The sequence below is a fragment of the Magnolia sinica genome, chromosome 16 (genome assembly GCF_029962835.1).
Source record: "Magnolia sinica isolate HGM2019 chromosome 16, MsV1, whole genome shotgun sequence".
NCBI classification, from domain to species: Eukaryota; Viridiplantae; Streptophyta; class Magnoliopsida; order Magnoliales; family Magnoliaceae; genus Magnolia; species Magnolia sinica.
The window spans coordinates 46,512,360-46,534,804 of NC_080588.1; the positions used below are offsets into that span (position 1 = coordinate 46,512,360).

The 22,445-nt window shown below is 37.0% G+C and overlaps 1 non-coding gene across 1 annotated transcript; it reads right to left on the reverse strand.

Moving 5' to 3' along the window:
* Window positions 1–3,188: 3,188 nt before the first annotated feature.
* Window positions 3,189–3,295, reverse strand: LOC131230089 (small nucleolar RNA R71). The gene has a single exon (XR_009163814.1). It is a non-coding gene; the product is annotated as a small nucleolar RNA R71 (small nucleolar RNA).
* Window positions 3,296–22,445: the final 19,150 nt, after the last annotated feature.

A 22,445-nucleotide genomic window follows, 5' to 3' on the forward strand; every position in this document is an offset into this window, starting at 1 on the left:
ACCCCTTTATGGAAAGGATGCGAATCTCAAATCAATCACAAAATGAAGACTAGCTAGTATCAAATAACCCCAATCTAAAAGGAAATAAAAAATAAATCACTTATAATGACTCTATGAAGATGGGTTTGACAAGTGGAGCCACGACTAGTCGAAGAAGAAGAAAGAAATGGGGTGAAAAAGGGGTTTTTCCCTCTTTTAATGGGTCAGCCTGTGGTCCACGACCAGTCGAGTGCTGTCCTCAACTCGTCAAGGGTTGACTGGTCGAGGATGTACTCGACCCATCGAGCAAATGAAAAAGAGACTTATTTTTATTATTTTTAAATATTTTGTAATTTTTATTAATATGCAAATAAAATAATAAATAAACAACATGATTTAATTAATTAGAAATACACATACAAATATCATGTTTTAATTTGGAATATCTATTCCTGTCAACTAGTTCATTCATAATGTCAACAAGCTGATTTTCAGTCTAGATATATTCTAATGAAATGCCTTTATCCTCAACCAGTTCTCGAATATAATGATATCTATGTATATATGTTTCTTACGATAATGTTAAATAAGATTCTTTGAAATATTGATTGTGCTAGAATTATCACAATAAAAGATCATTGTATGTTGCGCAATTCCGTAATCAGCTGACATTCTTTTCATCCAAACCAGCTATGTACAAGAATTACTCATTGCGATGTATTCAGCTTCAGCTGTAGATAAAGATATAGAATTTTGTTTCTTGCTGTATGTCGAGGGTCAAATATTGCATATTGGACCCCAGTTATTACTTAGTTTTATGAACATGATACTGCTTAATGTTCTATTTTAATCATGTTTGTGTTGCTAGGTGAATTTAAGAGCTTGGATTGGAAAGGATGTTAAAAGCATGGATTTAAAACTCAAGAATCACTAAAGTCAAGATTAGATCTGATAAAACCAAGAATGAAGAATGCACATACTGAAGATCCAAGAAAACCAAGTCAAGAATGAAGAAAATCGAAGTTTTAAAGTGAAAATCAGCCATCTTCGATTAGAACTGGCTCCGGTTCGACTAGTCCTGGGCTCTGCTCGACTGATCGAAGCTCGAACGGTCAAAGGTTCTCGACTCGAACTCGAGCGAGTAAAACAACTAAAATTTCATCCTGCTCAACTAGTCGGGGGTGTCCCATGACCAATCGAGTGTTACGCAAAACTTGCGCGGATTGCGTAAATTTGAGGCGGTTTCCAGAAATTTCCAACTCGGTGCGAAAGGTTAAGGCCAACAACTATAAATAGGGGTCCCTAGGGCATCCCTAATCATCATTTAGAATTTAAGGAGTGGAACAAAAGTGTGGAGAAGCCGTCGGTAAGAGTTTTTCTTCCCTTTCCTTAGTTGTTTTTATGCTTTTATTAAGAGATTCTAGTTCAATCATGTATATGGCTGGCTAAACCTCTTGGCTAGGACTAAGAGGTGAAGCTTGTAATGTGATGGGATGCTTTTACTGCTTTGATTCATATTTATATTGAGCTCTCTTTGATTCTAGTTTGATTATAAGGAATACTTTCAGTTTTTAATGGTTTGTTGTGACTCAAATTACAATAGATCTGTAATAGCTTTGAGTATGTTTTTTTTTTCATGTTTTGAGATTGTGATATTAGGAAATCCTGTTATTCACCATCGTCCCTTGGGCATGGTTGGGTGATGGAATCCTCCTTAACTTTTACAAGTCTCTCAGATTGGTTGTAGGATTGGTAAATCCTGTTGTGAACCATTGTCTTATGGGCATGGGTTTCTGATAGAATCACTTCTAGTTCTCATGGCTCTCATCCATTGAGAACTAGTTCAAAGGAAGTTCAAATTTGATTTTACAGAGATATCTTCCAATTGGATAGGATGGGACTCTGATTCCAATCGTGTGACTTGAATCAAGAATCGATCTCCTTGATCTCTACAAGTGGATCCTTGGAAACCCTAGTTTCTCACCTTTGAATTTTTTTAAGTTTTTCATTAAGTTTCTCACGATTACTCTCAAATATTCCAGATTTAGATTTTCATCTTTTTCTAGTTCTTCTTCTAGTTGCTTTCAAAAAATACACGAGATTAGTCCCTGTGAATTCGACCTCGGTCTCATCGAGATTATACTACATCACAGCCCTACACTTGGGGTTGTGAACAAGTTTTTGGCGTCGTTGCCGGGGATTAACGGTTGCATTTTTTTGAGATTAGCTAGTTTTAGAATTAGGTTAAAATCAGGGTTTTTCTATTTTTAGGATTAGAGTTTGTTTTCTATTTTTAGAAACTTTGTAATTCTAGGATTTTTTTTTTTAAAAACTTACTTTCTAATTCTAGGTTTAGAAACTTGCCTAATTTGATTTTAGAATCTAATTTTTTTTAGAAACTTTCTATTTTTCTGTTTTTAGAAACTTTCCTTTTTAGCAAGTAGTTTAGTTTCTTAATTTATTTTTAGAATTTCTGTTTTTAGAAATTGACTTATTTTATTTTGTTTTGCAGGATTTTAATTAGGAACTTCTAATTTGGTAATTTCTTTCTAATTCTCTCTCTCTTTCTATTTCTAGAATTCCTTTCTCTCTTTTAGGTTTAGGTTAGAATCTGAATTGAGGGTTGAGAGTGTTTAATGCCCAAGTGGGTTCGTGACAACACTCGATGTCTTTTGAGAGAAGAAGGATTGGTTGAAGAGTTATCTATCCATCACAGGATTAGACACCACTCGAGATCCTCAGAGTTAATTGAAGTGATGTCTGCAAATCAACCGGTTAATTTATCGAGAAGACAACCTCAACCTAGGGGTGAGGAAGTTTAGGATGAGAATAAGGTGCATCAAGCACCCCCGCCTCTTACTTTGCGAGATTATTTACAACTGGCGGGGGTGAGCACGCCCTCGCACATGGTTTTACCAGAAAATATGGGACACATGGATATTAAATCAAGGGTGATCCGACTCCTTCCAAAATTTCATGAACTTGAATTTGAAAGTCCATATTTGCATCCGAAAGAGTTTAATGAAATCATAGCCACTTTATATTTTCCAAATGTGTCTGAGGACATAGTCAGGCTGAAACTCTTTCCCTTTTCTTTGAAAGAGAAAGCTAAGATGTGGTTGCATTCACTACGTCCTAGATCTATTAGCACATGGAATGATACGATAAGAGAGTTTATAAAGAAATTTTTTCCACATCATAAAATGAACACCCTTAGAAAGTCAATCATGAACTTTGCCCAAAACGAGGATGAAACATTCTTCCAATGTTAGGAGCGGTTCAAGGATCTTGCCAGTTCATGCCCACAACACGGTTTTGAAATGTTGCACATTACACACTTTTTCTATGATGGACTAACATCTTCCATGTGCCAATTGGTTGAGATAATGTGCAATGGGTAATTCATGAATAAAAATATTGATGATGTGTGGGACTACTTGGTTAGACTTGCTGAAAATGCACAATCATGGGACACCTACCCAAAATCAAGCACCACTTCTAAGCCCACTCAACCAAAGGAAAAGGGTAGATTATACCTTCTAAAAGAGGATGATGATATCAATGCTAAAGTGTCTAATCTCATAAGGAAATTTGATGCGATGGAACTAAAGAAGGATAAGGTTAAGGAAACTGTTTGCGGTATTTATGCTTGCAACGTTCACACAACTGAAAAATTGTCTAACAATATCTACCTTTCAAGAGGTGTTGAATGAGAAATTCAATGCCATGAACAATTACCAAAGACCTTTCAATGGACCTACCTCCAATACATACAATCCTAGTTGGAGAATCATCCGAACTTCAGTTGGAGGAATGTACAAACTACTACCCCTCAGGGTTTCTTTAATCAAATTCCAAATCAAGTGAAACCTCAAGAGGATCCAATTCTAAAATATATTCAAAATCAAGAGCTTATTACTCAGGGTATATTGCAAATCCTTCAAACATTTCAAAGGCCATACAAGGGCGTGAGACAAAAAATTCAATTGGGGAAAAAGGGATTCTTCCAGCCCAACCTTTTCCCAATCATAAACCGCAGTATGAAATAAGTGATCAAAGCTCTTCAAATCAAATGGAGCAAGCTAAGTCTATCACCACTCTTAGGAGTGGGAAGATAATTGACAAATCTATTCCGGCAAGGGCTGAAAAGCCTAAGGACGCAGAAGAGGACAACAATGATAGACTTAACATTGCTCCACAAGAATTGGAACTAGAACTTCAAGGCAAGTCGATTACCCTATTCCCCCAACGGTTGATTGCACCAAAATCTCTCTCTAACTCTCAGGACATTCTAGAGGTGTTGAAATAAGTGAAGGTCAATATTCCTTTACTAGATGCGGTAAAACAAACACCTTCATATACCAAATTTCTGAAAGACTTGTGTACGACCAAAAGACGGCAAAATATTCAAAAGAAAATCTTCTTAACTGAAAAAGTGAGTACTATCCTAAAGTAAGATGTGCCACAGAAATTCGAAGATCCCTGTAGCTTAACCATACCTTGTGTAGTTGGGAACTACAGAATTGAGCACGCACTTCTTGACTTAGGAGCAAACATAAATCTGATTCCCTACTCGGTCTATAAACAGTTAAGTTTGGGTGAATTGAAACCCACCTTAACCACATTCCAACTTGCTGATTGCTTAGTTCGTGTACCAAGAGGGATAATTGAGGATGTGTTGGTCCAAGTTAACAGACTCTACTACCTGACAAATTTTATTATCATGGATATGGAACCCATCAGTAACATGAGCATTCAAATTCCCGTCATTCTCAGTCACCCATTCCTTACCACTTCAAACACAATCATTAATTGCAGGAATGGAGTCATGAGTATGTCTTTCGAGAACATGACTTGGAGTTGAATATCTTTTTCAATACAGGCAAACGGTTGGAGGATGATGAAGATTTCCACGACAATAACATGATTGACTCTTTCATAGAAGATAGAACACTTTTGACCTTATCCTCTGACCCTCTAGAGACGTGCCTGGCCCACTCCCATGATTTTGATGATAACATGATTAGGGACACGGGTGTCATACTTGATACTGTGCTAGTACTTAAAGTTAATTGGTGGAGGCCACAATTTGAAGAGTTACCCCAAACCAATGTAATACTTCTACCATCTAACCTCAAAGCACCGAAGCTTGACCTAAAACCTTTACCCTCTGATTTGAAATATGTCTATTTAGGTTAAGATGAGACATACCTGACGGTGATTTCTTCCCACCATGAGCAAGAACAGGAGAGTATGCTCATCTCTACTCTCATTAAGTATAAGGAAGCCCTTGGATGGTCAATTACGGACCTCAAGGGAATTGATCCTTCGATTGGTACTCACCACATTTATCTTGAGGATAATGTGAAGACCCCTCGGCAATCACAACGTAGACTAAATCCAAACATGAAGGAAGTGATTAAGGCTAAGGTTCTTAAACTATTGGATGTGGGTATCATATACCCGATATTCGATAGTTAATGGGTGAGTCCAACTCAGGTGGTTCCCAAGAAGTCTGGAATCACTATCGTAGCTAATGCCAACAATGAACTCGTGCCAACTAGAGTTAATATTGGTTGGAGAATGTGCATTGACTACAGGAAGTTGAATACCATCACGAGGAAGGACTACTTTCCTTTGCCCTTCATCGATCAAATCTTGGAAAGGCTAGCTGGTCATTCCTATTACTGTTTCCTTGATAGATATTCGGGCTATAACCAGATAGAGATAGCTCCTGAAGATCAGGAAAAGATCATGTTCACATGTCCTTTTGGCACCTTTGCTTACCGAAGAATGCCATTCGGACTGTATAATGCTCCTGTCACTTTTCAGCGATGCATGATTAGTATTTTTTTCTGATATTATGGGGCAATAATTAAAGGTCTTGATGGACGACTTCTCTGTCTTTGGTCCATCTTTCAATGATTGCTTAGAGAATCTTAAATGTGTGCTAAAAAGATGTGAAGAAAAAAATTTGGTACTCAATTGGGAGAAGTGTCATTTAATGGTTTGTAAGGGAATTGTTCTTGGACACATCATCTCATCCAAGGAAATTGAGGTAGATAAAGTGAAAATTGATCTTATCTCTAACCTACCTCCACCCAAGAACATACGAGACGTGCGATCCTTCTTAGGACATGCCAGGTTTTACAGGAGATTTATAAAGGACATTGGTCACCGCTCTCATCCTTTATGTAATCTACTTCAAAAAGGATGCACCATACGAGTGGACTGAGCAATGCCAAAAGACTTTTACTAAGCTCAAGGGCATGTTAACCACTGCACCTAACATGCAGCCACCTGACCAGAGCCTTCCTTTTGAACTTATATGTGACACGTCTGACTATACTCTTGGGGTAGTTTTAGGCCAGAGAAAAGATAAGAAGCCCTACGTTATTCATTACGCAAGTAGAACTCTAAATCCTACCCAAGTGAACTACTCTACTATGAAAAAGGAACTCTTCACCGTAGTGTTCGCTCTAGACAAATTTAGGTCCTACTTGATCAGATCCAAGATCGTCATTTACATAGATCATGCGGCACTCAAGTATTTTCTTTCTAAGAATGATGTTAAGCCCTACCTAATAAGATGGATCCTCTTACTCCAAGAATTTAATTTGGAAATAAAAGATAAAAAGGGAGTAGAGAATGTAGTAGCTGACCATCTTTCCCGCCTTGATCTCTCTGATTCCCTGGAGACGACACATATAAATGACATGTTCCCTAACGAACAATTGTTTAAAATATCCCATTCACCTTGGTTTGCTGATATTGCTAATCATCTTGCCACAAGTTTCATGCCGACACATTGGACTGCGCAAGATAAGAAAAAATTCTTCACCGAGATCTTAAGTTCTTTTAGGATGATCCATATTTGTTTAAATATTGCCCAAACCAAATCTTAAGGAGATGTGTGCCAGACAATGAACATCAAAGTGTCATCTCCTTTTGTCACTCTTAGGCCTATGGTAGTCACTTTTTTGCTAAAAAGACCACGGCCAAGATTCTGTAGTATGGCTTTTACTGGCCCACTATGTTCAGGGACACTCATGAGTTTTGCAAAGCTTATGAGCGTTGTTAGAAGTTGGGAGCATTGTCCCATCGAAATATGATGCCTTTGAACCCCGTTCTGATCATTAAAGCATTTGATTGCTAGGGTATTGATTTCATGTGATCGTTCCCCTAATCTTTTGGGAATTTATATATTTTGCTCGCCATAGACTATATCACTAAATGGGTTGAAGCGATTCCTTGTAGGAACAATGATCATTAAATGGTCATTAAATTATTAAAAGAGAACATCCTTTATGAGACCCGTATCCTAGTCCGTACCGTTCCGTAGACTTCTGTGATCCTCCCAGTCAAATTCTAAAAACCTGTGACCTGTAATCGGCATTTGCGCGTGACCCTAAGTCATATCCCGTAGATCTGAGTCAGCTCGACCATAGACTTGTACCCTTGTGATCGTGCCGTTGCCACAACTCTAGTGCTGCGTCTCGCATGCCAATGCGATACCCAGGCCAGGAGTTGTGGACCTGGGCATATTTTAAGGAAAACATCGTGCATTTGCAAAATCTAGGAGAATCTCTACTAAATATCAATCAATCAATCAATGTACAAGTTAAGTACATATCCCATCACACCCATCCCTCTCTCACCCAAAAGTCAACACAACTCATCACTGCATCCATCACCCATCCCTCTCTCCTTACATCACCACTCCTCTCTCTCTCATTTCTCACTCCATCCCAAGCACCAAGAGAGAGTGGACGTTCAAGCTTCCCAAGGAGAAGCTAAGTGTGGCCCACTTCTTACCCCTCTCATCTCTCATCTCCACCCTTCAATCTTCATCTTCTACCATAAAAAGGGAAGCTAAGGAGTTAAGGAGCCATGTGACCAAGAAAGAGCAAAATCGGTGGGTGATCCACTGTTGATTTTCATTTGAGGGCCCACTTGTGATGGGACCCATTTTAATGTGTGTTTTAAAAAAAGAGGGGCCCATAGTGGCGGGGTCCCTCCACTACGCCGCCTCTCTCTTTCTCTCTCCCTCTCTTTCATTTCTTTTGTTGATAATGTAGCTGTGTGGCCCACCTGAATGGACCCCACCATGAAGTATGTATTTTATCCATGTCGTCCATCAAGTGGGCCCACCTGGTAGTCCGTTTGGACGGGCCTGATTAAAGGAAAACACAAATATCAGTCGATCCAAATCTTTGGTGGGCCACCACATGGATCCACCTTTGATGTTTGTGGTGTACCCGCACCGTCCAGACCCCCTGGACGGTAGGTCCCAGTAGCCACAGTTGTTATATATCGTCAGCAAGTTCTGTGGATCTCACAGTGATACATGTGGTCCTAGACGGTGTGACCCACCTCTATATATATATTCTTATATATATATTAATATAATATTATGGTGGGCCCCACATGGGACCCACCTTACTGGAAGCGGATTGGTTGGTTTACCGTACATCAGCTATATTAGCTGGTGTATTGACGTTGGGGTCTGATCATCCAGACCGTCCATCTATGTGGACCCCACCTTGATCCAGACTATCCGTCCCTATTTGGGCGTGAGACCCACCCACATGTGCCACACGTGTGGGGTGGGCCCACCTTACTAGAAGCGAATTGGCTGGTGTACCTTACAAACAACATGTAGCTGTTGACATTAGAAAGTTTTATGGGCCATCATGATGTATGTGTTTATATACCATCCGTCCATCCATTTTTGGTTGGACGTGGGCCCACCCCCACCTTAATGTATTTATTGTATATCAGCACCATCCATTTAGACGGGCTGTGTGGGGCGCACCATGATGTATTGTATATCCAAGCCTTCCATCCATCTAGACGATACTGTGGGATGCACCTTGATGTATCTGATCCATCCAGCCATCCATTTGGACGTTTTGCTGGATGGGGCCCACCTTGATGAAAGTGTTATACATTCACACCATCTGTCTGTCCTATATAGGGACGTGGGATCCTCATGAAATGTATGGTTTTCCACACCGATCCAACTAAGGGGATTCAAATCTCAGGTGGAGCCTACCTGGATGAAGGGAAATGTATATATAAGCTTGATCCAAAGCTCTGGTGGGCCACCACGTGGACCCACCTTAATTTATGCATTTTATCTCCACCGTCCATTTGGACGGTGGGACCCACCCACAATGCATGTGTTGTATCCATACCATTCAATCATCAGTAGAGATCATTTTGTGGCATTACAATGAGAATGAGATAGATATAATTTTCAAGTGGGACCCACCGTTATGTATTTCATCCATGCTGTCTAGCAGCTGTGGGTCCCAACGTGATGTATATGTTGTAATTCGCACCATCCAGCCATAGACGGTGGGACTCATTTGATGTATGTGTTTTATATCCACGCCATCCATCCATGTTGTTGGACATGCAGGGCCCACCTGTTGTATGTGCAGGGCCCGTTGTGGCCATATGTGAAGCCCATTGTGGCCATATGTGAGGCCCATTATGGTTGTGTGTTTGAGGCCGACTTGAGACCTGTGTATGCGGCCATTATGATGTATGAGGCCCATTGTGATATGTATTATGCCCATGTGATGCGGCCCACTGTGATGTATGAGGCCCATTGTGATATGTATTAGGCCCATGAGATGCAGCCCACTTGATGTATATGAGGTCCTTGTATAAGGTCCATTGTGATATGTATTAGGCCCATGTGATGTGGCCCATTGCGATGTATTTGAGGCCCATGTGATACAGCCCGATGTGATGTATATTAGGCCCTCATGTGAGGCCCATTGTGATGTATATTAGGCCCTCATGTGAGGCCCATTGTGATGTATATTGGGCTCTTGTGTGAGGCTCATTATATTGTATGTGAGGCCCTTATGTGAGGCCGTGGGCCGCACTATATGTTTGGCCCTATGAGGGCCACTCCTTGGGAGCAATGTAGCTTAAATGTCCACATTGATGGGCAATGATGGTTAAATGTCTACATTGTGACCTTCCTTTAGGCCTTGTTACGTCCATTCTCATTGATGTTGATTATCGATGCTGATTATCGGTGCCAATTATCAAGGCCGATTGTCGATGCTGATTATCGGTGCCGATTATTGAGGCCGATTATCGAGGCCGATGCTGATCATCGATGTCGATTATCAATGTTGATTATCAGTACCGATTATCGACGCCGATGTTGATCATCGATGCCGATTATCGAGTTATCGATGTTGATTATCGATATCAATTATGAGTATGTGACAACATAACACCATAATACATGCTCATATGCATCATTCGCATGTTTGTTATGAGATGCGATTGACCATCACATATGCTATAGGGTAAGTTGTTTATGAGACTCCCTGATAGGCGAAGTCGTCCTACATGAGCACATGGTATGCGCAGGATTGATGCATGATTAGACTGTATGACTTATGCATCTCACAGTTTAGGATGTGAGCGACATTAGGGTTGTGGCCTCCACAGGCATGTCATGGATGGCCAAATGGGACACCAAAAATGTTTGGTTTGAGTATCTGGGCACGTTGGATGTCCATGGGTGAAAGTCCTTAAACCTCCGTGGCCAGGAGATGCTCCAACGTCTAGACCGAGTAGATAAACATGAGCGCCCGAGTGTCGAATACCAGTAGGTTGCATCTCCCACTGTGTCATACTTGGTCGGAAGGGGGTGTGGCCTTATCCGCCTAAGTGAGGGGGCTATAAGCTAGGCTGAGTTTGACCAGCTTCCAAATGGGTCTGCTATCGATGAGTCAGGTAGGCATTGATATACTACTAGCAGGCGGGTAGTGAGGTTTTTTCTACTTACATGGTTGTGCGGTTAGGGAGGCGGCAGCCAATGTGAAGTGTACTAGACCCCGGTGATGATCCTTAAAATGTACGATACTGATATGTGGACTTACAGAGTAGCAGTTGTGTACTCAGCATTTGATTCATTCATTTATTCACTATCCACTCGGGCTGGTGGTGCACAACTAATTGTTGTGTACCTTCACAATGGCCAGGATTTCGGTTAGGGCGCGCGACTAACCTGAGATCAGGAGTATACCGCATTGAGTTTGGCTATTCAAATTTATGTATGAGACTAGTTTGGATAGAAGCCCCTTATGATGAACCCCATAGCCTGTGATATTACGCCCCATCATCCCAACTTCACATTCTAGCTTGGTCATTTCCTTCGCACTATATATTGCATTACATTTGCAGCATATGACATTCTGGGTTACTATGTTTCTGCATTTATATGGCTTAAATACGGCTGACGGTATTCCTAGACTTGTCAGGATTTGCATATTGCATTGCATCCTCAGTATATGATATTTGTCTTATTATGTCTCCACATTACATAGTTGTTCTACATTATTTCCTTAGTATATGATATTGGCTTATTATGTTTTTACATTACATAGCCTAAATAAGGCTGATGGTATTTATAGACTTACCAGCATATTTTCGCATTGCTCTAATATTGCATACTTGGCACTTATCTTGGGCACACACTTATACCACCCTCTAAGCTTTCTATAAGCTTATGCACGATAGATGTGTGCAGGTGGCGTTGGGTTGCAATAGCGTTGAGCTTGAAGCATGCAGCGGTCTTTTGGAGCTTTAATTTTTTATATATGTATTTTTCCTTTCAGCACTATAATCAACTGTTTATATTAATGGATATGTGATGATGTTGTTGCCTTTGTGATTTGGGTAAACTTATAGTTGTGTTTATTATGAAACAAATGTACGTTGAAAATCCTCCTTATAGGATCCCAGGATCGAAATCTGGCGTATGAGTGCTGGAAGCCCAGAATAGGGTACTACGGAGGCTGTCGGCATTGGATTCGATAATCAAAAATTTTGTAAGCCCGATTTCTGAGTTTGGGGCATGACATCCTTTCCCGGTTTGGAACTCCTCATGCCATCATTAGTGATGGGGGCTCACATTTTTGTAATATGCCATTTGCGAACTTAATAAAGAAATATGGCATCTCTCAAAAGGTGAACACTCCATATCACCCCCAAACAAGTGGGTAAGCTGAGATTTTAAATAGAAAAATTAAACATATCTTGGAAAAAATGGTTAACCCTAACCGTAAGGATTGGTCAATCCGATTGACCGATGCTTTATAGGCATACTGTATTGCATATAAGACCCCTCCCTTTAGACTTGTCTATGGGAAGGCTTGTCAATTGCCTGTGGAGTTGGAACATATAGCTTACTAGGTAATTAAAAATTTAAATTTCAATATGGATAACGCTGGCTCGCTACACAAACTTTAATTGAATGAACTCAAAGAGATCCTGAATGATGCATATGAGAACTCGAGAATTTACAAGGATAGGATGAAGGTGTTTCATGATTAACACATTTTTCAGAAATCATTCACACTAGGTCAGAAAGTCCTCTTGTATAATTCTCGGTTATATCTCTTCTCGAGCAAACTTCGATCTCGTTGGACCAGCCCTTTCATTGTTACCAATGTTTATCCTCATGGGGTTGTTGAGATTCGGAATCCAAACAATGGTAATGAATTTAAAGAAAATGGACATCAATTAAAGCCATTTGTTGAGAAATTTGATTCAAAGGACATGTCCATACCTCTGCATGATCCTATTTATCAGGATTGATCTCCTAGTGTGATGGAGGTATTGTTAGGTTTATTGCTTTCATGTTATGTTTAGGATAGTTTGCTTTCTGTTTGTTTTACAATAGTTTATTTTTTATTGTTAAACTCTTGTGCTAACCGCATTCAAGCTGAGATTCTTTGGAAAAAGCCTCAAAATTTCTTCATCAGGTCCTATCTTTCCATCCCTTCTCTTTCAATTATATTATCACTTTTGCAAATCATGCTCACTTCTTTTACATTGAGGACAATGTAGATTTTAGGTTGGGGATGAGAGATTAGGTAAACTAATTAGCGTTTTCATAGTTTTAAGAAAAATTTGCAAAAGTTTTGAAAAAATTTCAATGTTTATCTATTTGAAGAGCGATAAGTTGTGTATTTAAGACTATTTTGAGTATGATAATAGGATAGAAATAGAATTTTGAATTGTTAGAGTTGGAACAACTAAGTAATTTATCACTTATGGTTCTTACATTCAATTGATTAAGAGTAAGTTTGAATATTATGTTATTTATATTATTTTCAGTGAATATTACTATAATTTTTTATTGTTAGTATAATAATCATTGAAAGATATTAAGAACCGAGTCTGAAGAATTTTATCCACCTTAAAAGAAGAAAGAACCAGTTAAAAAATAGGAGATTGACAAAGAGGTTAGAATGAATGAAGAATGACAACATCTTTGAGGGGAATGAAAAATATCTTTGAAAAGGATGTCATGTCTAAAGAACAGGAATAAATACAAATAACTATCAATATAAAATCAAAAACTGGAAAAAGAAGGAAAAGGGAACAAGTTCGGAATCAATACTTGTGTTTTCAACCAATCTTGAAGTGATGAGCATGGCTAACATTATAAAAAGATAGTATTTTCACTGAGCACTTGAAAAACTTAATATGCGAACTATGCTCTGACCTAATAGATAAAGGACTTATTTAATTGATTTCTTATGTAATTCAACTCTAGGTTTTCAAAATCTCAATTTCTCATCTTGAGTCTACTGATTCATACTTGATTACACAAAAGATCATTTTCTTTGAAAGGTTTGAACATTGCGCATTAAAGTTCATTTTCGCATACTTTACTCGGGACTAGCAAAATGCTAGTTGGGGATTATGTAGAGGGTCAAATATTACATATTGGACCCCAGTTATTACTTGGTTTTATGAACATCATAATGCTTAATGTTCTATTTTACTCATATTTATGTTACAAGGTGAATTTAAGAGCTTGAATTGGAAAGGATGTTAAAAGCATGGCTTTAACACTCAAGAATCACCAAAGTCAAGATTAGATCTGATGAAACCAAGAATGAATAATACACATACTCAAGATCCAAGAAAACCAAGTCAAGAATGAAGAAGATCGGAGTTTTGAAGTGAAAATTGGCCATCTTTGACTAGTCCTAGCTCCGATTTGACCAGTCCTGCATAGGCTCAACCAGTCTTGGGCTCTACTTGACTGGTTGAAGGTGCTTGACTCGAATTCTAGTGAGTAAAACAACTAAAATTCTGTCCGGTTCGACCAATCGAGGGTGGCTCACGACCAGTCGAGCATTACGCAAAACTTGTGCGGAGTGCGTAAATTTAAGGCGGTTTCTGAAAATTTCCAACTCAGTACGAAAGGTTAAGACCAAAAACTATAAATAGGGGTCCCCAGGGCATCCCTAAGCATCATCTAGGGTTTAAGGAGTGGAATAAAAGCATGGAGAAGCCGTCGCTAAGATTTTTTCTTCCCTTTCCTTAGTTGTTTTTATGCTTTTATTAAAAGATTCTAGTTCAATCATGTCTATGGTTGGCTAAACCTTTTAGCTAGGGCTAAGAGGTGAAGCTTGTAGCATGATGGGATGTTTCTATTGCTTTTATTCATATTTATATTGAACTCTCTTTGATTCTAGTTTGATTATAAGGAATACTTTCAGTTCTTAATGGTTTGTTGTGACTCAAATTACAATAGATCTGCGATAGCTTTGAGTATGTTCTTTTCATATTTTTAAATTGTAAAATTAGGGAATCATGTTGTTCACCATCGTCCCTTGGGCATGGTTGGGTGATGGAATCCTCCCTAACTTTCACAACTCTCTCAGATTGGTTATAGGATTGGTAAATCCTGTTGTGAGCCATTGTCTTATAGGCATGGTTTTGTGATGGAATCACTTCTAGTTCTCACACCTCTCATCCATTGAGAACTAGGTCAAAGGAAGTTCAGATTTGATTTTACTGAGATATCTTCCAATTGGATAGGATGAGACTCCGATTCCAATCATGTGACTTGAATCAAGCATAGATCTCCCTGATCTTTACAAGTGGATCCTTGGAAACCCTAGTTTCCCACCTTTGAATTTCTTAAGTTTTTCATTAAATTTCTCACAATTACTCTTAAATATTCCAGATTTAGGTCTTCATATTTTTCTAGTTCTTCTTCTAGTTGCTTTCAGAAAACACAGAGGATTAGTCCCTGTGGATTCGACCTCGATCTCACCAAAATTATTACTGCATCGCAGCCTTATACTTGGGGTTGTGAACACTATACTAGGAAACTAAGAAATTTTCAACATATAAACATCCACCACTAGTAGATTTTCTATCATTAATGTTTCCTACCCAGTCAGCATCAATATATCCACCTAGTTGAACAGTTTTATCATGAGGATATGATAGACCAAAATTAGCAGAACTTGCGAGATATCTGATTATACGTTTGACAACAATGAGATGAGATTCTTTTCGATCAAACTGATATCGAGCACAGATTCCAACACTTAAAGCAATATCTAGTCTATTAGCAGTTAATTATAATAGACTGCTAATCATACTTTGACATAAGTGAGAGTCTATACTTTTACCTGTTTCATCCTTTGAAAGTTTGAGAGTTGTACTCATATGAGTATCAAACATTTTACCGTTCTCGAATCCAAATTTCTTTACCAAATTTAAGGCATATTTGGTTTGAGAAATGAAAATACTATCTTCTTATTTTTTTTACTTGTAAACCAAGAAAGTAATTCAATTCTCTAACCATACTCATTTCAAACTTGGATTTCATAAGCTCTGCAAACTCAATGGACAAGTTAGCGCTTGTACATCCATAAATAATATCATCAACGTAGATCTATACAATTAATATGTGCTCATTATATTTTTTTGACAAATAATGTTTTATCGACACTTCCCTAGGATCTTGTTTTAGACTATAAAGTGCCTTTTTGATGCGATACACATGATCTGAAAATATAGGGTCTTCAAAATGTGTAGGTTGTTCAGCATAAACTTCTTCATGTAGATCACCATTTAAAAATGTACTTTTAACATCCATTTGATATATTTTAAATTTTATATAATAAGCATTGGAAATAAATAATCTAATGGATTCAAGACGTGCAACTAGTGCGAAGGTTTCATCATATTCAATCCTTTCTATCTAAGTATATATTTGTACAACCAGTCGTGCCTTATTTCTAATGATATTTCCTATTTCATCAAATTTATTCTTAAAAATCTATTTAGTTCCAATTATAAGTTTATCAAATGGTCTCGGAACTAAATACCAAACATCATTTTTATAAATTGTTTTAACTCTTCTTGCATGGCTACTATCCAATTTTCATCGGCAGGTGCTTCTTTTACATTAGCCAGTTCAATTTGAGAAGTGAAGCAAACGTAATTACAGATGTTCTCCAACTATTTTCTTGTTCAAACTCTAGTAAGAGGGTTACCTAATATCAAATCAGTAGGATGGTCTTTGACTGATTTTAGTTCAACATTAACAGGATTGGATAAAGAGTTACGTTTCTCAATAAAGTTGACCTCATCATCATCTAGACTTGGTGAGGGTGTGATCAAGTGATCGTCAATTACAACATTAATAGATTCCTGGATCACTCCTATTTTCAACTATTCAAAGCATAACCCAAGAATATTCCTTCATTACTCTTGGCTTCAAACGTCCCTAAATTTTCTCAATCACATAATATAAAACACTTACTTCCAAAAATTCAAAAGTATTTGACAGTTGGTTTCTTATTGAACCATAACTCATAGGTTGTTTTATCTTTTAATTTTCTAATATATACATGATTTATAATGTAACATGCAGTATCAACAGCTTTAGCCTATAAGTTTTTTGGTAAATTCATGCTATTTAACATAACATTGGCCATCTCTTGTAATACTCTATTCTTCCTTTCAACAACCCCATTCTATTAAGGTATTTTAAGAGCAGAAAACTCATGTGATATGCCATGATTTGTACAGTATTTTTTAAAATTGCTATTTTCGAATTCAGTACCATGATCACTCCTGATCTTGATTACATTTACTTCTTTTTTAGTTTGAATTCATTTTAGTATTCTTTTGACTTCATCGAGAGTCTCAGATTTCTCTTTCAAGAAAGCTACACAAGTATATATGGTAAAATCATCAACGATAATTAGAAAATACTTATTTCCACCTCTACTCTCCATTCTTTTTGGTCCAACTAAATCCATATGGAGAAGTTTAAGAGGTTTGGTTGTGGTTAAGGAGTTCACTTTCTTGTGATTACTCCTCGTTTGTTTGCCAATTTGGCATGCACCACATATCTTTTCAACCTTTTTTAATTTGGGTAGACCTCGAATAAGATCTATTTTGCTTAATCAATAAATATTTTGGTAGTCAACATGTCTAAGGCATTTATGTCATAGTTCCATTTCATCTATTTAGACCATGTAACATGAAAAGTTAGAAGAGCATGACTCATTTATGATATAGCAATTTTCGTAAGTCCTACGACCATTTAATATCACACAACCTTTTTCATTTGTAATCTCGCATCCATGATTATTAAATTTTACACTATGTTTATTATCACAGATTTGAGAAATGCTTAATAGATTGTGCTTAAGACCTTCAACATATAAAACATTTTCAAAAGGAGGAAGATTAGAGAGTTGAATAGTACATTGGCCTATAATTTTGCAGTTGCTTCCATCACCAAAAGTAACCGAACTGTCATTCGTTTCTTTGAAGTTGGTGAATATTTCTTTATCACCTGTCATATGTCTTGAACATCTACTATCCAAGTACCATTTCGAATGGCTAAAAGCTTTGAAGGTAGTGTGGGCAATAAGACAAGTAACTTTTGGAATCCATTTCATTATGGTTATGGGTTTAGGAGTTCCATTGGTTTTTCTCTGTTTACGAGAGCTAGAATTTCTCTGTCTATTAACTCTGATTTTATTTGAGTTAGATTTAAGAAGCTCTTTAAGTAAGTCCACTATTTTTTCAGCTAAAGGATTATATCTTTGATTTCTATAGCTGATGGCATTAGAATTAATCTTAAAAGTTTGAAAAGATTTTAGATTTTTGAAATCGTTTTGGCTATAGTTTCTCAAATTCTTACCTTTTAAGTTTGAGGATTCTCCTTGTACAAATATAGGAGCTGCTTTTTTATTTTTCAGTTAATTATCTTTGATATAACCCAGACCTGATTTATCGCCACATTTTCTGCATGCAGTTAATAGCTTTTCCAGCTTAGGGTCTCCATGGGCATATCTCCAAGTGTCCTTAGAACTCAAAAGAGAAGAAACTTCAAGTTTTAAGTTCTCATTTTCAAATCTAAGTTTTTTTAACTCTGAGGTTTTGAAATTTGAATCAAGTTTTGCTTTTTCAAAACAATTAAAAAGATGAGATTTTTCCAAAATATTGTTTTCAAGTTCTTCTTTTAGTTTAAGATATTTTTTCTTTTTTATTTTTAGTTTGCCAGTAATTTTGCAACTTTCCCTATATAGGGCATTGTAGGTGTCTTGAAGATCATTTTCATTCTCATTTTCACGGTCAATCCTGAGATTATCATAATCAGATAAGTTATAGCTATCTGAGGAGGTGACTCTGGCTATAGTCATTAAGGTTTTTCCTTCATTTGAGTTCTCTTGATATAATTCATCCTATTTAGAAGAATTTTCAGAGCCGGATGATTCATCCCCAGTAGCTATCATGCCCTTTCTTTTTTATTTATCCCTTTTAGGACATTTATTCGTCAAATGCTCGTATTTATGGTAGTTGAAACATTGACTGTCTTTTACAGATTTCTAGGTTTTAGATTTTCCTTTTCTTTTATCAGATGGTTTTTGAAAATCAAATCTTTTCTTATTTTTAAAAATTCTGTAAAATTTCTTAGCAAGTAAAATCACATCATCTTTTGTATCTTCAATATCAGAATTATTATAGTTATCTTTTAAAACAGATTTAGATGATTTAAGAGCAATGGACTTACCTTTAGGAGCTTTAAAATTTAACTCATACATTTGTAGAGAACCAACTAACTCCTTAACCTTCATTAAATCAGTATCTCTTAGTTCCTGAATGACAGTTACATTAGAATTAAATCTCTCATGAAGAGATCGTATTATTTTAGCACAGACCTTACTTTTTAGGATTTCATTTCTTAAATCTAACATATAATTTACTATATCATTTAATTTCGTATAGAAGTCTATGAAGGTTTCATTTTCTTCCAGATGAATTTCCTCAAATTTTGTAGCGAGGATTTGAACTTTAGATTTCTTTACTATAGTAGTTCCTTCATGTGTCATTTCAAGAATATCCCAGACTTATTTAGCTATATTACATGAAATGATTCTTTTGAATTCATCAGGTGATAGAGCACAAGAAATGGTATTTAAGGCCTCATTTGCACCACTTTCGCTTTTCTGAGTTGGAGTCCATAAATAAAATGGAGTTTCTTTCAAAGATTTGGTTCCATCACTGCTTAGAACTTCAGACAGATGTGGTTTCCATTTTGTTACCATGGCTTGCCACATGCTTTCATCTAAGGATTTTAGAAAAATCCTCTTTCTGGCTGTCTAATATGCATAGTTAGAGTCATCAAAAGGTGGTGGCCTGGTAATAGACAAGCTATTAAAATTTGACATAATGAAAGCTCTACGTCTTTAAACTCAAGGAACTTAATCCAAAAAATATGAGCAACTTAGCTCTGATACCACTTGAAAAGGGGGAGCTAACAGTCCTAGATGGGGGGTGAATAGGACTATGCCAAATAAAAACCCAAAAAATTAAAATAATAAATAAATTAGAACAAATTACAGATCTCAAGAGCAGTAGTATTGAGAAATTGATTCGAACTCAGTTCATAGGACAACCTTACACCAAAAACAAAGTTTTAGGTAGGACAACCTAATTTCACGAACATTTGTAAGGATCAAGACCCCAAACTAAGCAAGAGAGAAGAGAGCTATCTATTACAAGCATTCACCACATGCATAAATAAATTACAATCATTCACCAGATATATAAAACTTAAATCAATCACCACAAACACCAGGAGTTATAGTGGTTCGGTGTGTATACCAACTATTTTCAAACAGCCACACTTACTCCACTCCCAATAATCACAACCCATGCGATATTGGCATTCACTAATAAATAAGGTTTTCACAGGTTCACCTTAAAACCTATACAGTTGGGATTTTAGAAGGGCTATCACAAACAAAAATCCCATGCTAAGATTTTCTAGTTATCTTAGTCAAAACCAATACATGAGATTTTCTGGCTATCTCAAAGAAACCAAAATACAAAGATATAGAATGATACTTATCTTCTCTTTGAAGATGTTCTTAATATAGCTCGTAGAACCGCTTTACTTGAAGTAGAATGTTCAATGCCCAGTAACACAAACAAGGGTTCTAGGTTCTAAATTGATTTTAAATCAATTCAAACCACAAGCTACTTGTTTGAATCCCTTGGATCTCAAAAGAGGAGTGATTACTCTCTTTAAAACATATGATTCATGAAAAGAGATCAACGAATTAAAAACAAAAGTTATATAAACAAAATATAAAATGCCGTATAATAGCTTGATGATATTGGGGACTTCTCTCTTTCTAAATGGAGGCTTTTCTTAGCTTGGATGAGTAAATTTGAAAGGAGAGAAGGCCTCTATTTATAGGCTAAAATATTGTTACTTCGACTCATCTAAGGTCTCCTTCAACTTGTCTAAGATCTAACCAAATTTTAAATTTTGGGCGCGATTGGATAAAACAGTCTTTCGACTGGTCGAAAGCCCTACTCGATTGGTCAAAGGCCCTCTTCGATTGGACGAGAGTACTAAAAATTAGTTGCTGGACTTCAAGTCGAGCACCCCTCGACTGGTCGAAGGTGTCTGTTCGACTGGTCGAGCAGTCTGCTCGACTAGTCGAGAAACCACCAGAAATATCCAATTTTTTAATTTAAATCTTGGACCGGAGATAATCTTAAACTGGTTGAGCCACAACTTAGAATAGTCGAACCAAGGCTTAGACTAGTCGAACTAAATCCTAACCAAAGTATAAAAACCCATATAAGTTTATCGTTTGAAAGAACCTAAGTCTAAGGTCTTTCTAGGGTCAATTATACCTTAGAACTGGACATTAAATGCAAAACTTGAATATTCAATAGTGCACAGTCGTTCTTCTACTTAAAGTGCAGTAAAAAGTGGAACTTGATCTTCTACTACAAATGAAATCGAACTTGAATTCATTTGAACAATCCATTTTCATGACCTGTACTTAAGCTTGCATTTTTCAACTTCATGGCTAGTATTTGAAGGTGAACTTTCCATCTTGATTCACTTGAAGGTAAACTTTCCATCTCTTTGTGTGAACCATATCATAAGTTGTTTTGTCCCATCGAAATTTAATAAACAAGAGTGTGCTTTATATAAAATAGAACCTATAACAATCGATGAAATCCCTAAAAACTCCCTTTCTAAACCCTAAAATCAAGATTTTCTAATTTTCTAAACATTTAGGAATTAATTTCCTATTTATAGCTTTTTGGTGATAAGGCAAGGTGAGTCACACAATTCACACTCTCAGGTTTCGATCAAAGTTTTGCAATTTAGAGAAGGATCATAGAAATCTAATTTAGGAGAAATAACATGTTGAAAATTTTGGTTTTGAAAAATCAAAATATTTGAAATTTTTATTTTCCCACCAAAACGATGTTGAAATTTTTAATTAAAAAATACAGTTTTTCTTTAGTCCCACATTGAAAAGGAGGAAAGATATTTTTTTCTTTATATGTGGATGTGTGTGTAGTATTCTTACTTAGAGATTTGGAGGTTAATATGCTTGGGTTATATGTTTCAATGTGTAACACTAAAATGCACACATGTGGGCTCGGGCACAGGCACAAGCATGGGTGTAGGAATGGGCATGGGCGAGGGTAGGGGCGTGGGCAGTGTGGCTGTAGTGGATCCAAAATCGTCAGCCATTTTAAGAACGAATAATATCCTTAAAAGCCACAATGGTTCGAAAATGGACGGTCTTTGATGATCCAACGGTCAGATCGTTTGATCTAACGATCTGAAACGCCCCAAATTAAATATCAATGGTCAAAAACATTTTTCAAACATTCTGAACCATTGATGACTACTTCCGGTCCAAAACTATTCAACTCCAACAAATCTCATACAAACCATCAGATCTCACCAAAAACCTTCTCCTAATTCTAAGAATATTGCTAGACGACCGCGAATCTAGTCTACCAGATGATCAACTACATTGAAAAAGTTCCTAAGTAGATCCTTTCATGATTGTTGCACACATGATCTAGATAGAAGGTTTTTCTTATCTTGAAACCAATTCACCTATAACCCATCAACAGGGGCAAATCAAGCATTAAGGACAGCGTATTTATACATGATTCAAATTGGTTCTAAAAAGAAAAAATTTTATTTTTTCAATTTTCTAACATAATTTACAACAATCTTAAACCTTGATTATGGATACTGAAAGTGTAGCATCAGACAAAATGATGAACCAAGATCTGATCAGACTAAACTGATTCCATGGTATGAA